This window comes from Carcharhinus amblyrhynchos, chromosome 2 (genome assembly GCF_965287045.1).
Source record: "Carcharhinus amblyrhynchos chromosome 2, sCarAmb.v2.hapA, whole genome shotgun sequence".
Classification (NCBI taxonomy): Eukaryota; Metazoa; Chordata; class Chondrichthyes; order Carcharhiniformes; family Carcharhinidae; genus Carcharhinus; species Carcharhinus amblyrhynchos.
Genome location: NC_137325.1, coordinates 121,050,249 through 121,073,162, shown reverse-complemented (window position 1 = coordinate 121,073,162; position 22,914 = coordinate 121,050,249). Strand labels below are relative to the sequence as shown.

General features: G+C 43.2%; 1 protein-coding gene across 5 annotated transcripts in view; it reads left to right on the top strand.

Annotated features, from left to right (window-relative positions):
• nrp1a (neuropilin 1a) overlaps positions 1 to 22,914 on the top strand; it is a 202,508-nt gene that overhangs the window by 159,690 nt on the left and 19,904 nt on the right. The window lies entirely within an intron of this gene.

Sequence of the window (22,914 nt, the reverse complement as noted above, 5' to 3'; positions counted from 1 at the left end):
GATTTATTAGATATTGCAGACTCATGACACATCTGCTGAGAAATAAAATCTTCAGGATTTGGTGGTCAAATTTCCTGCTGTGTTATTGATTTGATTTGATTTATTATTGTCACTGTATTGTTTCCTGCGCACTATACAGACAAAACATACTGTTCATAGAGAAGGAAAGGAGAGAGCGCAGAATGTAGTGTTGAAGTCATAGCTAGGGTGTAGAGAAAGATCAGCTTAGTGCAAGGTAGGTCCGTTCAAGAGTCTGATGGCAGCAGGGAAGAAGCTGCTCTTGAGTCAGTTGGTACGTGACCTCGGACTTTTGTATCTTTTTCCTGACGGAAGAAGGTGGAAGAGAGAATGTCCGGGGTGCATGGGGTGTCCTTAATTATGCTGGCTGCTCTGCCGAGGTAGGGGGAAATGAACTCACCGGAGGTTTGGCAGAGACCAGGTTTGCAAGTGTGAACAGAGATTCCACCGCACTTCAGTAGTGGTTCCAACAATGGAGCAGGAGTGACCCCAGGAAAAAATACTCCGGTGCAAGGGTCAACTCTTGTCAGTTATGGGCAATCAGTGTCCACATCAAACACCCGCAGGGTAGGTACAGGGTGGGTCAAAGGCTGAGAAAAGATCTCCTTGCCCCGCCCCAGCAATGAACTTAGCTTAATTTCGACCTCTGGGAAGTAATCCCCCCAGGGACTAAGTTGGCGACTCCCTTTCACAGATCTATTTATAGACGTAGGAAGGAGCAGAAGACCTGAAGAGCTCTGCTGGTAGAATAACGAGATTCATGTTACTATGGTAACAGATTCAACTCCAGTCGGAAACTCAAACTTGCTATTAAAATATTACACGACTTTCACGTGTCCTTAGCCAGGCTTCAAGGAAGAGAAATTATGGAAGACTAAATCTTTGCTGTTCTTACTGCCTGAGAGCACATGTCAGTGTGTGGAAATGTCACTCTCCCTGAAAGCTGTCGATTGACACATTTACATCCATGTGATATGTGGACTTTACGTCACGTTGGCGCAAACAGATAAACAGATTGTATTGAATTCAATCTTTACAATAATTTCACATAATGTTGGTCTGGCTGATTTATCTGATATCTACATACAGAAACATTTCTGAACATATCCAATATCAGTGGCTGCCGAACGGTCTATTGTTAGGGGTAAGTTAGATGTCAGGGGTAAGTTTTTCACTGAGAGGGTGGTGAGTGAGTGGAATCGGCTGCCGTCGGTGGTGGTGGAGGCGAACTCGTTGGGGTCTTTTAAGAGGCTTCTGGATGAGTACATGGGATTTAATGGGATTGAGGGTTATAGATAGGCCTGGTAGGTAGGGACATGATCGGCGCAACTTGTGGACTGAAGGGCCTGTTTGTGCTGTAGTGTTCTATGTTAATTTGCTGTTGAGCAAAGTTCGGCTATTTCTTATACTTTTGGCTCACCTGTGAACCTCAGGGCAGTGAAAAAGCCAGTGAACCGTTTGTCAGTGCGTCAGGCTGTTGTTGCTGAGTGTTAGTGAATGGGAAGGGTGTCTAACAGAATGAAGAGAAACACAATTCGGGCGGTGCGCAGCACAGCAGTTAGCACTGCTGCCTCACAGCACCGGGGACCCAGGTTCAATCCTGGCCTTGGGTCACTGTCTGCGTAGAGTTTGCACATTCTCCCCACGCCTGCGTGGGTTTCCTCCGGGTGCTCTCGTTTCCTCCCACAGCCCAAAAACTGGGCGAGTTAGGTTGATTGGCCGTGATAAATTGACCCTAGTGTCAGGGGGATTAGCAGGGTAAATATGTGGAGTTACAGGAATAGGGTCTGTGTGGGATTGTGGTTGGTGCAAACTTAATGGGCCAAATGGCCTCCTGAAGGGATTCTATGTTGAGTGATTCAAAAAACAGGATCTTGCATTTGCAGGGACTGCTAATGAAGCTGTTGTGAGCTTCAAATTTCAACCTATTTTTGAAGCTCTTAAAGACATTGCAGTGATCATTAGTTCTTTGGTGCAGAGTATTATTATTCCAAATGAAATGGGTCTATGTGCCTTTAATTATGACTTTGCTCGGGCGAGGCTCGTAAAATCCCGCTAGGCCAACGGAGAATTCTGTTCTGCAGCCTCGGGGCAGGCGAGGTGGTAAAATTCCAGCCATTGAATTTAAATGGAGGCAGTGCTCCTTTAGCTGCTGCATGTTGGTCCTGTGCTGCACTCGGCACCACTAGTCAGCAGCGCAGTGACCTCACGCAGCCAGTGCAAGCCCAAAGTAGGCCTGTAGGATTATTTACGGACCCTGCCTGGAAAGATTCCGTTTTTAAAAAGCACACAAGTCTTCTCAACTGCCGATTCCTAGTGAACCTGGCCTTTTTGACTGTGGGGTTGCTGCCAGCTGGGTGCAGCTTTGTGTGCCAGCAATCCACAGCACTGGTGTGACCCAACAAGTTGACAGCCAGTCTAATAGCATTCACCCTAGCAGCAGCTTCGGGTGAGAGGAAGTTACGCGATTGAAGATGGAAATAGAGAAGCTGCTGCCCAAAGGCGAAGGGTTCCACTGCTGGCTTTGCAAAAACAGCAACAGCCACAGATCCTGATGGACTCCATTTGCGAGTCTTCAAAGAAGCGGATGCTGAGACAGTAGATTTTAATTTTCCAAAATTCTCCTAGATTATGGAAGGCTCAGACTGAAAAAAAGTGAGTGTAACTCCTCTAGTCAAGAAAGGAGGGAGACAGAAATAGGGAAACTACAGGCCGGGTGAGCTTAACGTTTGTCACAGGGAAAATGCTGGAATCTTTTTTTAAGGAGGTCATTGCAGGGCACATTGAAAATCTTAACCCAATCGGGCAGAGTCAACATGGCGTTGTGAAAGAGAAATGGCTCATTTGTTAGAGTTCTCCGAGGAAGTACCAAGCAAGGTGACCAACACGGAATGTTTCGACTGGGAGGGGGGCACGGGAGGTGGGGGTGGTGGCAGATGCTGCCAAACCTGTAAAAATTGGGGAGGTGCTGGTGATTCAGTGGTGGGGGAGAATGATGGGGGGGCAGCGACGGTGCTGGTGAACTGATAAGGGTGGGAGTGGAGGCTGCTGATCCGCAAGTGGGAGGCAGGGGGTCGCAAACTGTGGGTATGGGATGGGGGGGGTGACAGCACCATGCAACCCGCTCTGATGCTGCCAGTTCATAACACCAGCACAGCCACAGATAACCCAGAGCAGTTGGTGACCCTGGTATTAGACAACATGGTTAAAGAGAAACCCAGATTTGGAAATTTCAGAATTTATTTTACGTCCAAAATAGTTTCTATGGCACTTCCCGCAACCTCATTTTAATTTGAGTAACCACACAGATGATAAAGGTCTTATGTGGTTAAGCAATGTCCATGTTATGCACTGTTTCCCTAGTTTTGGGTGTTACCTTTACCCAGTTTATCCAAAACAGAGGGAGTGGCTGTGTGCAAATTGTGTGAAATTTCACATCTTCTGAAGCTATGTATAATATCTACCACTGATTTCGCCAAATGCAGACCAGAACTGCAAGCTTCTAATACAAGTAGTGCAACATTAGGATAAATTCCAAGGCAGTTGGTGTCTCTGCAGGTGGCAAGAAATATAATTCCAAAATATAAAGCTGTCATCGGAAACGCTCCCCTGAAAAGACTCAAAGCTGACCTCTGGCATGAGGGGTATAATTTGAGCAACTCCACAGAGAGATCAGTTCTGCGAGCCCCAACGCAATAAATGTCTGCAAGAACTTGCATGGTTGCTTCCTAATCTGTGTGTTTTGACACTGTAGTGTGTCATGGAAGAATACACTAACTAGGGTATTTTTTAAATAAATACTGCAATAGAATGATAAGCTATAAAAATACCCAGATTTAATGAATGGAACTGCTTGTACTCAAAGCAACAGTGAATCATCCAAATTAAACTGCACCATGGTCACAGCAGTCAAGAACTTGCAGACATTTTCAGATCTATATTTATGTGTAGCACAGTGGTTAGCACCACGAGCACCAGGGACCTGGGTTCGACTCTGGCCTTGGGTGATCGGCTGTTTGGAGTTTGCATGTTCTCTCCATGTCTGTGTGGGTTTCCTCTGGGTGCCTGGTTTCCCCCCCACAGTGCAGGGTTGTGCATTTTAGGTGGATTGGCTAAATTGCCCCCTTTTGTCCAAAGATGAGTAGGTTTGGTGGAGTAGTCATAGTAAATTCCGGGGGTCATGGGAACAGGATGGGCCTGGGTAAGATACTCCTTTGGAGATTCAATGCAGAGTCGATGGGCTGAATGGCCTCCATCAGCAGTGTAGAGATGCTATCTTTCTAATTTGATATTAATACACATTTCTGACTCTGTGAACCACAATTAAACTGGTCACAGAGCAATACTAGGGTTGTGTTTTTGTCACTGTCAGCAGTCCTGAAGTGTTAGCTTTAATGAGAAATAAATCTTACCTGAGCTGCCAATTTAAACGGCTGAGCATCAGATGCACCGACAATTTTTTGCCATTGAGCTGAATCACTACAACTCACCTTGTCCAATGCAACAAAAGGCTGTCGTTGCTGTTCTCCATCACAAAAATGACAGCCAGCCCGAGGAATCAATAGAAAGCTTTCAGACAAATGTGACTATGGACATTGTGTATCTTCAGTAACAATACAACTCGAACGGTGAGCCTATTTCACATAGTCCTGATCTGCACTGCTCAAAGATGAATAACAGCAACAGGCACCAATGTTTTCGGAAGGCAACCAATTTGTTGCCACCTCCTAAGGAGCTATGGGCTCTTGCCCTGGATAAGTGACGGGCTATAGTGAGTGTGCGTTTGTGTTGAATATCAAGTAATGTCAAGAGAGGCCGGTGATGATACAGTTCAGCAGTTTGTCAGCTAAAATTGCTTGCATGATGTGAGTTAAGGAAGCTGGAGTTACTGGTGTTCCCACAACTCTGCAATGAAAATAACAGCAATCATCCTTCAAATTTCACTGTAACAATAGGTCTATTTGAATTGCAGTGTACGTAACAACTATAACACACTGATCAGCAATGGAGGAGAATCAGACCCAAGTTCATCAATTCCATACAAAATTATACAGTAGCAATATAACCTCATGGTGAAGGATCCTTTCAGTCATCATAACATGATCGATTTCCGCATTCAATCTGATGGAGAGAAATGTGGGTTTAAAACAAGTGTTTTAAATTTAAATAAAGACAACTGTGAGAGTATGAGGACAGAGCTGGCTAAAGTGAGTTGGGAAATTAGGTTGAAGAATGCTTCAGTAGAGATGCAGTGGAAGACACTTAAGGAGATATTTCTAACACTCAGCAAAGATACAGTCCAGTGAGGAAGAAAGACTTTCAGGGAAGAACGCACCATCAGTGGAATTAGGAATTAAAGAAAGAGTCAGATTGAAAGAAAAAGCATATAGTTATGCCAAGATTGGTGGCAGATCAGAAGATTGGACAGAATATGTAAACCAGCAAAGAGTGACCACAAAAGGAGATGGGAGAAATTTAGAGTATGAGCGAAAGTTGGCAGGAATTACAAAGTAAGAAGTCTGACAACACCAGGTTTAAGTCCAACCGATTTATTTGATCATAAACTCACAAGCTTTTGGGGTTTGCCCCTTCGTCAGGTGAATGGAGTTCTCTTGTAATGGAGTAAGCTTGTGAGTTTACTATCAAATAAATCGGTTGGACTTAAACCTGGTGTTGTCAGACTTCTTACTGTGTTTACCCCAGTCCAACACCAGCATCTCCACATCAGGAATTACAAAAACAGAGAGTAAGAGGTTTGACAGGTATTTAAAAAGGAAAAGAGTAACTGAAATGAGTTTTGGCACTCTAAAAATCCAGTCTGGGCAATTAATAATGGAAAATAAGGAAATACAGGTGTGCCTGTCTTCACTGTAGAAGACAACTTAAATGTGGTTGTTCATTGCAAGGGGAATGGAATATAAAAGTGGGGAAGCTTTGTTACAATTGTAAAGATCACTGGTGAGACCATATCTAAAGTACTGTAAACAGTTTTGATCTCCTTACTTAAGAAAAAACATAATTACATTAGAAGCAGTTCAAAGAAGGTTCACTTAACTGATTCCTGGGATGGGAGGAATATCTTAGGAGAAAAGATTTAACAAGTTGGATCTGTATCCGTTGGAATTTAGAAGAAGAATGAGAGGTGTTCTTTTTGAAACATAAGATGCTGAGGGGACTTGACAGGATGGATGCTGAAAGAATGTTTTCCCTAGTGGGAGAGATAAAAATAAAGATGAAGATGAGGATTTTTTTTCTCTTGGAACGTTGTCTGAGGAATTCTCTCCCCCAGGAAGCAGTGGATGCTAGGTGGGTCATTGAATATTTTTAAGGCTGATGTAGATAATCCTTGATTGACAAGGAGGTCAAAGTGTATAGGGAGCAGACAAGAAAGTAGATTTGAGGGATCAGCCATGATCTTATTGAATGGCGGAGCAGGGACAAGGATCCAAATGGCTGATCTCTGCTCTTAGGTTTTACATTTATATGTATCTCACTATCTGGATCCCCATTCAGTTGCATTGAATAGTGTGAATATCAGTGCAGTAGATATGAAGTATGATCACTGCACAAAGTTAAGTCAATTGAAGTCAAAATCCTTGGAACAATATAAGAGTGGTCTTTGGAAAACTCACATTTTCTAATACGTGGATTACTTGCCAATGTTTTCTGTGGAATCTCTTTCATGCTTTCTCTCTGTACTGTCAGCCTGAAAAGAGAAGCTCAAGGACTTCAGGATAGCAGTTACTGACAGTTATTATTATGCAAATCTTCATTATCTGATATCAGATTCCTCTCTTTGCTGTATTACCAGAGGCATCAGTCAGTTTCTAGAGGGTCACAGTGCTAAGTCACAGAGTTAAGTCACCCTAGGGCCACATGCCCAGGTACCACTGTTCATACAAACACATGGGGTGTTTCTTGTGGCAGGTTTGGTGACAGCACAGCCTTTAGTCGGGGGATTTGGGGGAGGTTCAGAGTGACAGATGGGGACTCCACCGCCTTCCTGCATCCACCACAATGAAGTCTGTGGCAGGAAGGCCTGTGGACGGCCTACCCTCCTGCCACCATTTGAAGCCCTTAAGTGGACAATTAATATTCACTTAAAGACTTCATCCCACCACTGCTGGCATTAACGTGCTATACAAAACCTGAAATGCAAACCTGTCTAGGATTACCTATGGGCTTCAAAAGGGGAAGGTGGGGGTTGTCCATTGTCCATCAAGCATGCAATGCCTGATCAAGAGACCCAGCATTGGGAATGTGGGAGAGGGTTGCGGGGTGGGAGTGTGGATCCTGAGAGACACTCATTTTCCCTTTCTGCTGGTCCCTAAACCCCTCTCCCCCATTACCCAACTCCCACCAGTATTCACCTATTACCTGCATTCCTCAATGATCCTGGGCCTCAGATGGATGCATTACCAGCAACAGCCACTATCTCCCAGTGGTGCTGCTGAGCAATGAAGAGTTGTCAGCCTCTAATTGGCTGGCAACTCTTGGTGGGCAGAACTTCCAAGCTCACCATCCTTGATTCCATATAAAATCTGCCAGTACTCAGTTATGTGGTAGCCTTTCCTGAGAGAAGACTCCCAGCATTTCAGCCAGTAGGCTAACTCGCTCATTGCATACATCAAATTCTGCTCCTGAATTGCAGGGGGAGGTAATGACTTACTGGTATTATCACTAGATCATCAATTCAGAAACTCAGCAAATGTTCTGGGCATTTGGGTTCAGATCCCACCATGACAAATGGTGGCCTTTGAATTCAATTTTTTAAAAAATCTGGAATTAAGAATTTGCTGATGACCATGAAATCATTGTCAATTGTCAGAAAACCCCATCTGGTTTATTAATGTATTTTTAGAGAAGGAAAGCTGCTGTCCTTACTTTGTTTGGCCTACATGTGACTCCAGAGCCACAGCAATGTGGTTGACTCTCAACTGCCCTGTGAAAAGGCCTAGCAAGCCACTTGATTCAAGGGCAACTAGGGATGGGCAATAAATGCAGGCCCAGCCAGCGATGCCCATGTTCCAAGAATGAATTAAAAAAAATTTATTGTAATTACAATGCTACCTGCAGATATATATATCTAAAGCAATGCCATGGAGTAATGTTAAACTAACACACCCAACCAGAAACTGTCCCTGTTTTACAATCCAACCGACTTTACATTGACTCTATTGATGTAAAAAAAACCTCCCAAACTATCATTCACTTCCTGTCAAGTCTATATTAAATGGAAAGGCAGTATGCAATTAGCTTTTAGCTTTGACTAAAAAATAATGGGAACACATTTCTTTCCTGCTGATTTATCAATAAGCTTGCCATTCCTATCATTCATCTTGCCATCTCAGTCAGCAGCACTGAATTTGCTGAGTGTGCCATCCCTACTGCATCTTCCCTCTCAAAGAGGTGGAATATTTGTTTCCATTGGTCCTGGGAGGGCAGTCAACAAAAATAGCCAGTTTGTTTTTCTTTGCTCCCTCTGTGGCTTTTCCCCTCCTACACAATAATAAAAAAACAAAATCAGTAGGAAAGTGATTAGAATGGGAGCAGGAAGGAGAGGCTCAGCAAATGATTCAGGTTTGTAAGCGAGGCAATGGTGTAGTGGTATAGTCACTAGACTTACAATCCAGAGACCTAAGACAAGATCCAGGGCTCTGGGTTCAAATCCTACCTTGGTAGCTGATGAAATTTGAGTTCAGTAAAAATCTGGAATTAAGGTGACCATGAAACCAGTTGTTGTAAAAACCTCTCTGGTTTACTAATGCCCAGGAAGGAATGAAATCTGCCATCTTTACCTAGTCTGTAACTGCAAAGCTACAGCAATGTGGCTGGCTCTCAGAAATGGAGGGTATTTAGGGACGGGCAATAAATGAACCAGCCAACAATGCTCATTTCCCTTAAAATGAATAAAGGGGAAAAAAAAGGTTACAGCTCTGAAGTAGGAGGGAGTGATTATAATGTTGTGTATAAAAGTTAGGCTTTGTACGCAACCGAGACAGGGAATGAATTGAAGCAGGGCCGATGGGTGTAACCTGAAAAGTTAGGTTTTTGATATAGGGAAGAGGTGACATTGTGACCCTGAATTGATACAGTTGCCACAGTTAGAACATAAGAATTAGGAGCAGGTCATCTGGCTTCCTCTTCCTTGCACCCAGATAAGGTCTGGCGGCGGAGTATGCAATTCCTCTTACTGAAAATAACCGGGACAGTATCTCCTCTCAGGAATAATGGGGGAAGGAATGTTCCTCTTTACGACCTGTTGAGAGGCAGGAGAAGAGCGTCAGACTCGCTCTTATCTCTCACATCAAACTGGTAAGTTGGGCCAGCAGTAGTATAATCGCCCATGGAGTCTTTCAAACAGATTGGACTGATTAAATGCACACTGAACTCGAATCTTTGTTCCCCATCAACACTAGAAGCATCTTCAGCAGCTGTTGCTCAGTGATAGAAAACCGTTATCTAAGATAATCATTTTCAGCTGTTAAATCACTGTGGCATTTTCGAAACCTTGTTTATAAATCATGGCAGGATTCCTTACGATTCCTAAACATCATCCGACACTCACGTCCCAAATGCTGGAGAGAGCTCTGTGGGGCTCTGTTAGCTTTCAGTTCCATTCGGTGGTGCAGCCCATTTCTTCACTGTAGGCTTATTAATCATAGAATCATGGAATAGTACAGCACAGAAGGAAGCCATTCAGCCCGCTGAGTCTGGGAGAACTTGCCCAAAGAGCGCAAAATAATAGAATATCATTGTTTAAATGCAACAAGGATGAAGAAACACAAACACAATACGCCGGATTTTCCAGCTGCCCCTCTGGCATATGTTCTGGGGCAGGGGTGGCCTGCTATTCACCAGCGGTAGGATCCTCCAGCCCTGCCAAAGTCTGTTGGGTTTTACATGTCCTGCGTCCTCCGCCACCTAGAAACAAACAGCAGGGGTGGCAATCACCAGGACGAGACGACCCTGCCAGCACAAAGAGCTAGAAAATATGGGCCACTGTTTGAATGTTGTCAGACTGTAGAAAGCAATGCGTGCTGTCGAGCATGGTGAGGGCAACTTTCACATGTTTGAATCTGTTGTTAAGACAAACAGCATTGCTTCAACTGGTATTGCACTAGCCTAGACTGTGCTGCATTGTATTACTTGGGATATATCACATAGAAACAGTCTGGTCAGCCCAACCAGTTACATTCCACTTGATCCTCCTTCTACATGCTTCCAGTGTAACCACTTATCCCCTTCTCCCTCGTATGCTTGTCTAACTTCCCCTTAAGTATACCCATGCAATACACTTCAGCTGGAACTTTCCAACAACAGGATCTGCTGGTCCTGCCAATGTGGGTTTCCGAGTAGTTCCCGGCAGATTGGGTTGCAGTCAATGGTAAACTGGTAGCCAGGGCCCAAGAGATCCCACCACCGGCCAATGGCATACTTCCTCATACCGTGAGGAAGAGACCATGGGAAGGTTGAAGAATTCCGCTTTTCAACCGCTCGCAGTGATAGTGGGTTCCAGACTCTTGGGTGAAGAAATTTCTTCTGAATTCCCTGTTGGATTGCTTTATTACTATTTTATATTGATGGTCTCTATCCGTGTATGGCTCTTCCCCACCAGGGGAAACATTGTCTCTCTATCCATTCTGCCAAAAGCTTTTGTAATTTTAAGAGAGAAGAGACCCAGCTGGTGAGTTCTTTCCAGATATGTGCACCCTCACTTTTCTGGTATCATCCTCGTTAAATCCTCTCTGCATCTTCGCCAGTGTCTCGATATCCTTTTTATAATGTGGCGACCAGGATTGCCTGCCATACTCTGAGTGTATTCTATGAGTGGCAGGAAGCACCCATCCACAACCTCCATGACACCTCCATGACTGGTGGGACAAGCTCACAAGGCCAGAGGGAGGGGGTCACGAGTCCAGAGAACTCAACTGCTCCCTTAACCGATTACTGACATGAGGAGAAGATATCAGGGATCCACCCAGCCACCCCCTTTACTGGGCCCTTCTGTCAAGCGGTTGATTATAATGGATACCAAAATATTACAGTCCTTATCTCGGGAGAGCTGCAGGTTATGGATTCCAGTCCAGTTCGTCATGTGGTTCCTATACAGCAAATCATTCATCCATCCTTACGTATGATATAAGATATCATGAGATTGTTTCTATTCACAGTGAAGCTTGTTGTATTTTTATATCTCAAATACTGGCTGCACATAGCTCACCACCAAATACAACACCTGAGTGTGTAAAGAAGGGCAGAATCATCCAGCGCTTTACATTATTCATTGCACCATACCATTGATTGTACAATGCTGGATGTGTGTCTGCCTGTGTTTCCTTCCTGTGCCATTTTATGTGCCGTTTGAATGATTTACACAAGCTTCTCCAATGGATCCCTTTCATGGTGTGTGTTGCTCACGTTTCTGGCCCTCGTGACGGAATGCAGCCAGTAATTCGAGCCAACTCAGTTCATTGTCGAAGAATTTGTTTGTAAAGGTCTGGCAAGGGTACAGCACAGGTGACCTTGGGATGAAAAGTAAACATTGACATAGTAATAGTAGAACGCTCACAAGAATGCACTTCACAATGAGCTGCTACCACTATCTGGTTTAAAAGTAGCACTTATCACCATTTCCATCTCTTTGTTTTAACTCATTGTTCTCTTCTTGATCAGCTCTGTAACTTTGCAAAGATTAAATGCTACCCATGACATGCGTTGATATTGATGACACCAATTGAAAGAACACCCTAATTTAATCCATTCCTGTTCAGTATTAATTGATAAAGAGCGTCTCCTCCTTCATTTGAAGGAATTCAGCTGCATTTGCCCAGGTTTTCCATATCTTCCAAATTTCCTTATAAAACTGGAACTGGAGGGAACTTAATTTAGCAGAAGGCCCAAAATTGGTGGCATGGTGGCACAGTGGTTAGCACTACTGCCTCACAGTGCCAGAGACCTAGGTAGATTCCTGGCTTGGATATAGTGAACAGTATTGTTTCTTGCGTGCTATATAGATAAAGCATATCATTCATAGAGTAGGAAAGGAGAGGGTGCAGAATAAAAGGAGTTTGAGTACAATTTTAAAAGCATAGAATGAGAGTAAAAGATAGAATTAGACAATAGGCTGGGGACAGCTAACAAGAAGTGCCTTGCTCCTGCACTATCTTAGATTATGCATTTTTGATACTTAAGAAATGCCAATCGTGTTTGTAAGACAGCGGAAGTGGAGGGCTTTTTAAGATGTTACTTAAATAGAGGACAGAGGGAATATCACACAAACCTGTCTGCCTGTGTGTATCACAGATGCTAATTTCTACATTTACATCCTTTGGCACAAAGGATTTTTCCAACTCCTGATCATAATTGCCATCAACACCTTGAAGAAAATTACCATGAAAAATGTGTAATTCATATTCAAAAATACCTACTAATTAAAAAATGAGACTTTTTTCACCAATGTGCTGAAGACTGCATATGTTTTGTTTGAATGGCCATAGGGGCAGCACAGAGGCACAGTGGTTAGCACTGCTGCCTTACAGCGCCAGGGACCCAGGTTCAATTCCCAGCTTGGATCACCATCTGTGTGGAGTCTGCACGTTCTCCCCGTGTCTGCATTGGTTTCCTCTGGGTGCTTCAGTTTTCTCTCCACATGCCAAAAGACGTGCTGGTTAGGTGGATTGGCCATGCTAAATTCTTCCTCAGTGTACCCGAACAGGTGCTGAAGTGTGGCGACCAGGGGATTTTCGCAGTAACTTCATTGCCGTGTTAATGTAAGCCAATTGTGATACTAATAAATAAATTAAAACGTAAAATCTGTTTTCCAATGGCGGGGTGAGATTTAGCAATTAAGCCTTTACAGACAAGTTTAAATAGTTACTGAGGAATAGAGTCACTTCTACATGCAACAGCATGTCATGTGTGCTCATTAAAAGGTCGCCTCCATGGAATTAAGCTCCCCCTTCAAATTCAGTTCCCCACCAGCAAGAAATTAGAACGTTCACTTTTACAACTGCTCCTGGCAAGGGTGACTTCTGTCATGATTAACAGCGAGTTTCCGCTATATTGTCCTATTTCAGCAGTCTCTGTAAATGCCAGCCTGTGCTTGAGACCGGGTGGGTGGTGGCAGTGTCAGTTGCTTGGAGGATGACCAAGGGAAGGAGGAAGGGCTAGTGGGGAAGAGTAGAGCAGTGGCCCAGGCAAAGATGGGAGAGATAGTGCAAGCTGTCCGCTTGCTCTTGAAAAATGGTGCCAGAACCTTCAACCCATGTGATAGCGGCAGGGATAGCGACTTCCTGTTTGCCCCAGCTGTGAGGATCAGCGACCTCCTCGCGAATACATATTTAACGGGGCAAGATTGCGAGTAATCAACCGTACCAACCAACCCCGTCCCGCCCCAGTGGAAATCACGTCCACTTACATTCCTGCCACCAAACTTAGACTCCAGAATGGAAGGTTCTGCCCAGTTTTACTGATTAAAAAGTAAATTAAAGTTTATTTAATCAGAAATAAGACTTACATTAACATTGCAATGAAGTTACTGTGAAATCCCCCTGGTCACCACAGCCCAGCACCTGTTTCGGCCAATGCACCTAACCAGCACATCTTTCAGAACGTGGGACGAAACCAGTGCACCCAGAGGAAATTCATGCAGACATGGGGAGAACATAGAAACTCCACACAGACAATGACCCAAGCCGGGAATCGAACCCAGGTTCCTGGCAATATGAAACAGCAGTGCTAACCACTATGTTACAGTGCCACCCAGCTGATTTGAAGAAATGTACTTACTTGAAAGTTGTCATCCAAAATGAATTGGATACTTCTGTCCCACTTGTAAATCTCTTCAATTGTATTCCATTCACTTAAACCTGAGTATCACCACCATGGCATTTTATTAGTTGGCTTCTGCGCTAGAATTAGTAGGGACATGTATTGTGTTCCTGGATGGGACTGGTAACATAACTGTGCTTACTGAAAGAAAGAGAAAACATCCAGTTTAATCCAGAGTGGATAAAGAGGAACCCCCAATAATTGAAGTGCATTTCTAAAAGGCATTTGATAAGATGCCACATAAAAGGTTACTACCCAAAATAAGGACTCAAAGTGTTGGAGCAATATGTTAGTGTGGATAGAGGATTGGCAGACTAACAGGAAACAGAATCTGGATAAATGGGTTGCTTTCAACTTGGCAGAGTGTAATAAGTGGAATGCCACAAGATCAGTGACTTGGATGAAGGGACCAACTATATTTGCTGACAATGCAAAGATTGGCAGGAAAGCAAGTTGTGAGGAGGATATTAAGAGTTTGCAAGTGATAAAGATGAGGTAGGTAACTAGACAAAAAATTGGCAGATGAGATGTGAGCATTCTTGGCACAGCCTGTATTTATCACCTGTTCCTAATTGCTCTTAAACTGAGTGGCTTGCTAGGCCATTTCAGAGGGCAATTAAGATTCAACCACATTGCTATGGAGCTGGAGCCACTTGTAGGCCAGACCAGCTAAAGAGGGCAGATTTCCTTCCTCAAAGGGCATTCATGAGCCAGTTGGGCTTTTACAGTTTCATGGTCACCATTGCTGAGCCTAGCTTTCAATTCCAGATTTAGTAATTAAATTTAAATCAACCAGTTCCCATGGTAAAACTTGAACCCAAGTCCCCAGCACATTAGCTTGGAATTCTGGATTGCTAACACAAAAACAGAAAATGCTTGGAAAATCTCAGCAGGTCTGACAACATCTGTGGAGAAAGGATAGAGTTAACATTCTGAGTTTGGGTGACCCTTCATCAGAGCTCAGACCCAGCTCTGATGAAGGATCGCCCAGACTCAGAATGTTGGCTCTATTCTCACTCCACAGATGCTGTCAGACCTACTGAGATTTTCCAGCATTTTCTGTTTTTGATTCAGGCTCCAGCATCCGCGGTAATTTCCTTTAGCCCTTGATTACTAGTCCAATGACATTACCACTACCCAACTCCTAAACAGGAAAGAAAGATCTGGATAATAAATGAGTAGAAGGTTGATTTTCTTCCTTGATTTAGGAGTTTTAGAATGAAAGAAATTGGGTCATGAAGTTTCAACCACCAAGACTGGCACAAAATATAGAACATAAGACACCTTCTTAAAACTTTGTAAATCACCAGTTAGGCTTCAAGTGGAGTGTTGTGAACAATTTTGAGCACCAAGTTTGAGGAAAGATGTAAAGGCCTCTGCAGAGATTTGCCAGGATGTTCACAGGAATGAGGGATTTCAGATATGAGGACAGGTTGGAAATGTTAGGACTGTTCTTGGAAAATAGTTGGTGAAGAAGTGATTGAGGTTTTCAAGCTGATGCGAGGTTTTGATGAACTAGATTGGAGAAAATCTACTGTCTCTCTCGAAAATAGTCTTAATAACCATCATAAAGTATGTAAGAGTTTACTTATTAGTCACAAGTAGGCTTACTTTAACACTGCAATGAAGTTACTGTGAAAATCCCCCAGTCACCACACTCCAGACCCTGTTCGGGTACATTGAGGGAGAATTTAGCATGGCCAATGCATCTAGCCAGCATGTCTTTCAGACTGTGGGAGGGAAGTGGAGTACCCAGAGGAAACCCACACAGACATGGGGAGAATGTGCAGACTCCACGGAGAAAGTGACCCTGACCAGGAATCGAACCCGGATCCCTGGCACTGTGAGGCAGCAGTGCTAACCACTGTGCCACCTTGCTGCCTGACAGGCCATAAAATGAAGGCCATTGATGGGGCAAAATATCTGTCAGGAAGATGAAGAGAATGCTTCCAACACAAGAGTTGTCAGGACCTGGAATGTTCTGGATCCAAAAAGGTGGAGGAAGCTGATTGGATAAATAATTTTTAAAAGGGAGTGGCACAGACATGATAGGCTGAATGGCCTTCTCCTGCACTGTAATGTACTGTAAAGAAGGATAACAAAAGGTTATGTTTGATATTTCAAAAAGCAACAAATATACTTCAGTATGTGATTTACTACACATGGGAACACCACGTATTCGTCACTCCTTTCCCAGCAGAGTTACATCTTTAAAAGATCAATTTTCTGAGGCCCTTGCCAACCGCACCAAGGAGCTGCAGTGCTGAGTTTGTATTAAGAGATACAATTTTTTATGTGGAAAGGAAGCATAATGCTTTATGTTATTACATTTGCTTCAAAGTTCTATCAGCAGATTCAATCAAGTTGAAAATGTCACGTTCCTCTTGTTATTTGGAAAGTTTAATAAATACACTCGCTACATTTGTTTTGCGAGTTTGGAGCCTAATAGGCAGCATGATAAGGTCAAGGTACAGGCTGGACTGATGGTTAGGCTCCTGATGTTTTCTTCGCTGCTGAAGAAAGTTCATTGAAAAGCTTAATAAAAAATACAAGTCGATCCTAGCAGACATTTGAGATTGTGCTGTGCAGCATTAGTAATAAATACCTTCAAATAGATTAATGTCTTTTAAGAGAGAGACATTTTAAATGCGCACACTTATATATGTCATTTCAGCCCTTACAATGGAAGGAACAGATTGCCCATCCCAACTCCTTCAGTAACTCCCTTGCGTTGTAAAGTTTCATCCATTCCAGTAAAGTCATATCTGTAAAGCTGACAATGTACTGAAAGCCAGTGAACCCAATGTAGGAGGATGTATATCTAATAATAATAATCAAAAGATGTAAAGGGTTATCTGTACTGATAGTCACTGAGCGTGCGGATAAAGAGCTATGTCACAGTGATGGCCATTGGGGAAGATAGGTCAGAAGCACCTCAGAGAGGAGCTCTAGCTATGTCCTGTTGTTCCATTATTTTGGAAATAGTAGGTGATGTAAATAAAGGTATGTCGAATGAAGACCATTGCCTCCAGCAAGATCTCTCTAGAGTAACAAGTCAAGGAATTTTGAGTCAAACTCACAATAACAGATGGTGGCAACCGTGAGCTACAGCGAATCAAAACATTGGAGAAAACTTCAGGAGATCCCAGCAAACATTCAGAGCAGCGACTGAGGGACATTGAAGCCAACCTGCAATCACAGCAGATATGACCAAATAATGCAGGCAGGTCAGTGACAAGCAGCATGGGAAAATGGAACCTTGACCCAGTGAGTAATGGCTGCAACCAGAATCATTCCAAAGTATCGAGAGCTTCAGGTCCTGTTTGTAATAATAACAGCAATCAAGCGAACACTTTTCTATGCTGTTTGGAGCATCGCAGATGATGTGCTGGCTAGACAGGTAGTAAACGAAGAGTCATCCGCCTACAAGAATGTCACTAAAACATTTAACTCAGAATTCAGTCTCCGTAAAAAAAATTGCAATAAAGAACACAAAATATAAACAACACAGTTAAAAAATAGGGTGAAGAGATTGACTCATCAATGAGTTGTACTGCCTAACTGACAATTGTGAATGTGGAACATTAAAAGATGACCTGCTCAGAGATGGTGTTTTGGATGAAAACCTATCTTTTTTTGACAATCTCAGAAAGATTTAACTTTAAGTAAAGCTGTACAACTGACCAGATGATTCAAAGATTGGATCAGACACCAACCCTGAACAGAAACCAACCCTGAACAGAAACCAACCCTGAACAGACACCAACCCTGAACAGACACTAACCCTGAACAGTCACCAACCCTGAAAAGCACCAACCATCATTTTTCCAATGTCCTCACTGTAACTGGAAGGAGGCCCAGAGGTGCGAAGAATGCCCTATCTAAACTGTGAAGTGCCTTGGGCGTGGCAAGGTAGGCCACTTTACAGTGGTCAGGGTCTGCCACTCCAGAAAATCTGTGCTTACAAGACAGAAGGAGGAATCTCTTAAAGGAACCTCCATTCAAGAAATTCAGGACCTTGACATCTAGCAAGTCACCTTCCTCGGAGGAATAAAGGAAAATAAAAACCGGTGTTGAAATGCAAACATTGAAGTAAATGGGCATCCTATTGAATTCAAAGTGAACCCAGCAGCTGGAGTCTCCACTTTATCTGACAGTTCCATGGCTGAGGAAAATAAAAAACAGCCTTCCTCTGTTAAACTTCAGGGTCCAGATAGAATCGAACTAAATGTTAAAAGATCAGCTTGTTAGAAGTGGTACAGTGGTTAGCACTGCTGCTTCACGGTGCCAGAGAGACAGGTTCAATTCCCGGCTTGGGTCACTGTCTGTGTGGAGTTTGCACATTCTCCCCGTGTCTGCCCGGGTTTCTTTCGGGTGCTCTGGTTTCCTTCCACAGTTTGAAGATGTGCAGGTTGGGTGGGTTGGCCATGGTAAATTGTTTCCTTACTGTCCCAAGATGGATGAAAAGTGCTTCAGAGAGGAGCTGCAGTCCTGTCCTAATGTTCTATAACCTTGTAAATAGTGAGAGGTGTAAATGAGATTATTTTGAAGGATAGACCATTGCCCCTGGCAAGATCTCTTTCAGGGTTATAAAACAATGGAATATTGAGTCAAACTCACAGTGACAGACCCAGCATCCACTACCCCTTTAATAACTGAGGTAAAGTCATGAAAGGGGTATCAGTGTACCTCGAGGGAGTTTCAGCTTGGTTCCTGGAACAGTCCAGTGCAAAATGTGATTCTAGTTATTACATTGGAGTGCCAAAAAAGCTCATTCCGTGACAATCGTGTACTTTTCATCACTTCTGGCAGAGACATAGACCCTCAGTTTACAATCAGATAAAATAAGAACTGGCTGCCTTTAAACCTCTCAAACCATCTGCTAAATGAAAGCGAGTCATTGACCAAGCTGCGGATGACCCGAGTGTTGGCCAGAAGTGACCTTTTCTTTGAGGGCGGGGGCGGGAGTTAGTTTCAAAGCATTGCAGCATGTCCCAAGGATTCTGCTTCCAATCTTGGGTCAGGCCATGGTCAAGAGGCTTTTTTGTTTGCGAGTCGCAGAAAGCTGCTTGAACCAACAAGTACAAAGGCTATCTGTTCATGACAGGAGGGCAGCGACTGCCTGAACTCCACTTTCTGAAGTGAAAATCAGAATAGCTGCGGTTCCGTGAATCCTTGTGTTCAAGAAACCCTCTTTTCAGAGCTGCAAGTTATTTTTCAAATCTTTGCTATTAGGTGCTGTTGTGATGGAAGCAGCAACTGTGTGGTTGGTGAGATGAAAGCAATACTGAAGGCACTTTTACAATTCGACAAGGCTCACCAGCAGTGCAAAGTAGTCTACCCCATATGTCTAGAAACAACCACTTATTGAAATGTGCAAGTGCAGACTAGAGTTGATTCACATTCTTTTACCAGGAGCCTTAGACAAGTGACTTGTATTCCAGCTCTCCACTGCCCCCAAGTGTACAGGGAGAGAGGGCTGCACTTCCCCAAGGACGAGGATGGCATTTTTTAAAGTTTACTAGTGTCACAAGTAGGCTTACATTAACACTGCAGTGAAGATACACTGAAAATCCCCTAGTCGCCACACTCCGGCGCCTGTTCGGGTACACTAAGGGTCAATTTAGCATGGCCAATCCACCTAACCGGCACATCTTTGGAGTGTGGGAGGAAACTGGAGCACCCGGAGGAAACCCACACAGACACAAGAAGAATGTGCAAACGTCACACAGACAATCACCCAAGCCAGGAATCAAAGCCGGGTTCTTGGCGCTGTGAGGGGCAGCAGTGCTAACCACTGTGCCACCCCGCCCCTATGGTCGCTCAAACAACACATATGCAATCCTCAACACATTTGGTGAAAAAAGTCTCATTTTTTAATTAGTAGGTATTTTTGAATATGAATTACACATTTTTCATGGTAATTTTCTTCAAGGTGTTGATGGCAATTATGATCAGGAGTTGGAAATATCCTTTGTGCCAAAGGATGTAAATATAGAAATTAGCATCTGTGATGCACACAGGCAGACAAGTTTGTGTGATATTCCCTCTGTCCTCTATTTAAGGCAGTCAGCAACATCTTAAAGAGCCCTCCACTTCCACTGCCCTACAAACACAATTGGCATTTCTTAAGTATCAAAAATGCATAATCCAAGATGGCGCAGGAGCGTGGCCACTTCTTGCAAGCTGCCCCATAGTATACCCTCTTAATCTATGTTTTACTCTTGTTCTATGCTTTTAAAACAGTACTCTAACTCTTTTAAACTCTTTATATCCTGCACCATGTCCTTTCCTACTCCGGCCTTGGGTCACCGTCCATGTGGATTTGGCACATTCTCCCCATGTCTGTATGAGTTTCCTCTGGGTGCTCCAGTTTCTCCCTACAGTCTAAAGATGTGTGGATTGAGTTGATTGGCCATTGTTAAATTTACCCCAGTATCGGGGGGGATTAGCAGAGTAAATATATGGGGTTACAAAAATAGGGCCTTGGTGGGATTGTGGTCAGTGCAGACTCAATGGGCCGAATGGCCTCTTTCTGCACTGCAGGGATTCTATGATTCTATGTATTGCACCCAGGAAACAATACTTTTCACCGTGTCCCAATATATGTGTCAATAATAAATCAAATCAAAAAATGAACATTCTCAACCTATGATCAAGCATTGATTGGATCAAGCCCAAGGTGCCTTATCTTGTCAGTTTGGATCTTGTTTGTTTCTCTTATGGGGATTGTGAATTGGATTCAGTTGGATTTTGAATTTGAATTTGGAGTGAGCAAGGAATGTATCTGGATTTGCCTGGTCCACTCTGAGCATTGCCTTTGTAACTTTAAGGATGGAGTAAAAACTTTTTTAAAAAAGAGAATTTGGGATACAAATAGAAATAAAGGGAAAACCTTGAATCTGCTACTTTGTTGTTCAGTGTGGAATATTTGATGTAAAATAAGTATGCGGCATGTTTTTCTGACACAAGACAGCTTGTTTAGGAATGTCCAAATCAAGCCATTGAGAAGTTCATACCATGTTCCCATTTACCTGATACGAGGTGCACACTTTCACCAGATAGGGCATAAGTTTACAAATTACGGTCCAGCGACTTGATGGCTCCCCAGTGGGATCTCAGGGGTGAGGAGGTCACTAGCTTTCTGTCTTTCTGTCATCAGATTTCTATGTTTGTTGACTTAGCCGCACAGTGTACCAATAAAAACAACGTTCGCCGTGACACCATTGTTATCTTTTGGGTAACTAATGGTTGTTTTTTGGGAAGTTAGGCCAGGGCTTGGCCAGGAATGTATCAGTATTTTCAGCAGATCCCCCACACAGCAATGTCTGAAAGGCAAGTTGTAGAGACTCTCTCCCTGCTTACCCTGTGTCCTGTGAGAGTGGGAGCAGTTAGGCATTAGCCAAGGTTTAGGGATTGTGCGCTGCATAAGTTTATTCGGTTAAAATCTAAAGAGTACCATGAAGATTCCCATACTTTGCTCAGCACGGACCACCCAACCCCATTGGGACACTTCCTTTACAGTATTACAGCCAAGTGAGAGGAATTGCCAATTCCTGTAACAGGATTAGTCTTCCAACTGACTACTTTCCATTTGTCATTTCATCTTATGCCCTAAAAAGACTCTGCTTACAGATTTAATGGGATTGGGGGTTATAGATAGGCCTGGTAGGTAGGGATACAATACTTGTGGGCTGAAGAGCCTGTTAGTGCTGTAGTGTTCTGTGTTCTATGTTCTATTTCTAAGATATTGGACTGTCCCTAATATACTTAATTTGATTTGATTTATTATTATTATATGTATTGATATAATGTGAAAAGTATTGTTTCTTCCACACTGTGAAGACAAAGCATATGGAGAGAATGCAGGACATAGTGTTACAGTCATAGCTAGGGTGTAGAGAAAGATCAGCTTAATATTTGGGAGACCTATTCATGGTTCAGTGGGGAAGAAGCTATTCTCGAGTCAGCTGATAGGTGATCTCAGATTTTTGTATCTTTTTCCCAACGGAAGAAGGTGGAGAAGAATATATCCAGGGTGAGTGTGGCCCTTGATTATGCTGACTGTTTTTCCGAGGCAGCTGGGAGTGTAGGCAGAGTCAATGGATGAGAGGTTGGTTTGCCTGATGTACTGGGTTACGTCACAACCCTTTGTAATTGTTTGCGGTCTTGGCCAAAGCAGGAGCCATACCAAGCTGTGATACATCCAGAATGGATGCTTCCTATGGGGATCTGTAAAAATCGGTGAGAATCGTAGCGGATATGCCAAATTTCCTTAACCTCTGAGAAAATTGAGACGTTGTCAGACTTTCTTAATTATAGCATTGGCGTATATTTTATATATATATATATCTCACTGGAAATGAATGACATTTAAAATAAAATACGAAGAAATATCCAACTTTCAAATTGATTTTGATGCAAGTCAACTTTTATATTGTATTAATGGTGCATTAAAAATAATCTATTACTTGTTTAAGGGGAAAAATCTATTAAAGTACAGATGATATCAGAGATCCTTCACTTTTTAATGGGTTGAATTTGGAGGTGAATGCACACTAAATTGTTTTGCAGTTGGCAGCTTCTGATGGAAATAATTTAATGCTTTTTAAGTTAAATATATCTCTTATGGCATAAGTTTCCAGAAATTTCTGGTAATTTGAACAGCAGCTTTCTGGAGGAGCAATATTCCATCAAGTGAAGTACATTAATTATCTTGAGATAAAGGGCACTGTCTGGCTGGAATGGATGTGATGAAGGGTAAGGGGCTGATTGCGAGTAACTCCCACAACCCAACAAAAACTAGGAGAGTAGTGGGTAGATGGGTACAGGGATTAATGCACAGGGCAATAGACTTATCACTCACTGATTTCTTGCCCCCTCAGCACCTACCCTGTCGCTGGTTTAATAGGCAGCTGAGGCATCCCTTAAACCAAGCAAGATCTTCGTGGATGCAGCTACATTCAGGTCCTGTTGTGTCTGTCTCACAATTTATTGCAAGAATCATATACTCTGCTCCCCAAAGCTTGCTGGCCAGGAGGTTAATATCCCTGGAGCGTAGGG